Source organism: Bombina bombina, chromosome 6 (assembly GCF_027579735.1).
Source record: "Bombina bombina isolate aBomBom1 chromosome 6, aBomBom1.pri, whole genome shotgun sequence".
Taxonomy (NCBI): domain Eukaryota; kingdom Metazoa; phylum Chordata; class Amphibia; order Anura; family Bombinatoridae; genus Bombina; species Bombina bombina.
In genome coordinates this window covers 62,329,444-62,331,943 of record NC_069504.1, presented here as the reverse complement: position 1 = coordinate 62,331,943, position 2,500 = coordinate 62,329,444, and positions in this window count along the sequence as shown.

Below are 2,500 nucleotides of genomic sequence, written 5' to 3'. Positions count from 1 at the left end.
ATACGAGTATAAAGTATATGAGTATAAAGTATATGAGTATAATGTATATGAGTATAATGTATATGAGTATAATGTATATGAGTATAATGTATACGAGTATAAAGTATATGAGTATAAAGTATATGAGTATAATGTATATGAGTATAATGTATATGAGTATAATGTATATGAGTATAAAGTATATGAGTATAATGTATATGAGTATAATGTATATGAGTATAATGTATACGAGTATAAAGTATATGAGTATAAAGTATATGAGTATAATGTATATGAGTATAATGTATATGAGTATAATGTATATGAGTATAAAGTATATGAGTATAATGTATATGAGTATAATGTATATGAGTATAAAGTATATGAGTATAAAGCATATGAGTATAAAGTATATGAGTATAATGTATATGAGTATAATGTATATGAGTATAAAGTATATGAGTATAATGTATATGAGTATAATATATATGAGTATAAAGTATATGAGTATAAATTTAATATGAGTATAATGTATATGAGTATAAAGTATATGAGTATAATGTATATGAGTATAATGTATATGAGTATAAAGTATATGAGTATAAAGCATATGAGTATAATGCATACGAGTATAAAGTATATGAGTATAAAGTATATGAGTATAAATTTAATATGAGTATAATGTATATGAGTATAAAGTATATGAGTATAATGTATATGAGTATAATGTATATGAGTATAAAGTATATGAGTATAATGTATATGAGTATAAAGTATATGAGTATAATGTATATGAGTATAATATATGAGTATAAATTGCATATGAGTAATGTATATGAGTATTATGTATATAAGTATAATGTACGAGTATAAATTGCATATGAGTATAAAGTATATGAGTATAATGTATATGAGTATAATGTATGAGTATAAATTGCATATGAGTAATGTATATGAGTATTATGTATATGAGTATAATGTATGAGTTGCGTATGAGTATAATGTATGAGTATAAAGTATATGAGTATAATGCATATGAGTATAATGTATATAAGTATAATGTATATGAATATAAAGTATATGAGTATAAAGTATATGAGTATAAAGTATATGAGTATAATGTATATGAGTATGAAGTATATGAGTATGAAGTATATGAGTATAAAGTATATGAGTATAATGTATATGAGTATAAATTGCATACGAGTATAATGCATATGATTATAATGTATATAAGTTTAATGTATATGAGTATAAAGTATATGAGTATAATGCATATGAGTATAAAGTATATGAGTATAATGCATATGAGTATAATGTATATGAGTATAATGTATATGAGTATAATGTATATGAGTATAATGTATATGAGTATAATGTATATGAGTATAAAGTATATGAGTATAATGTATATGAGTATAATGCATATGAGTATAACGTATATGAGTATAAAGTATATGAGTATAATGTATATGAGTATAAAGTATATGAGTATAATGTATATGAGTATAATGCATATGAGTATAACGTATATGAGTATAAAGTATATGAGTATAATGTATATGAGTATAAATTGCATATGAGTATAAAGTATATGAGTATAATGCATATGAGTAGTATAATGACTTCAAAATACCCAAAATATCACATAATATTCTCACATCTCTTTTAAAGAAACCAACATTATTTTAAATGTATATGTAAATGTTATTCCAATATTATCTCATTAAGGAAATATAAGTAATTATTAATTATTATTTTTATTATTATTAATAATAATAATAATAACTAATAATAGCTATTATTTGTAAACAAAAAATAAAAGAAAGAAATAATGACATTATTACCTTTTCTCTCTATCTCTGTATAAATATAAAAACACGACCACGCAATATCTATAGACAGACAAACACATATATGTGTATATAAATATATCAATTAATCTATTGTGATGAGTATAGTGTATACTAGGAATATCACAAGTGGTGCTTTGCTCTATTTCATGATGAGCAATATTGTGTCCTTCATTGTATGAGTGTAGTATATTCTGCTTACTAAATCAGTGTAAATGGATCAGCAAGGAACACTTTAAGCTCCAGCATTCTGCTGACGTGGGGAGTAGATATCCCACTATCTAACTTGACTCTTTGTGTAGAGAAATGTAATCTGATCACACCAATTCTATCTTTAGAAAACACCTTCAATTAAGGTAATAAATTAAAGATAATTAGGCTGCAAACGACTCTCTCTTTAAAAAAAAAAAAAGTCACTCAGACATTAAGCACTTTGTTGATGCCAAGATAGTGGCAGAATGAAAACCTAAACCTCACAAAAAAACGTATTGGGTAAATTGAGTAAGAAAACTAAATACATAAATGGTAAAGGCACCATTTCAATTGGATCATTGCAAATAAATATGTCTCGTTATCCAATAAGTTTGCTTATTATTATTATTATTATTATTATTATTATGAATTGTTATGCTGTTAATTATGTCAGATACTCAGAATGAATTGTTGTG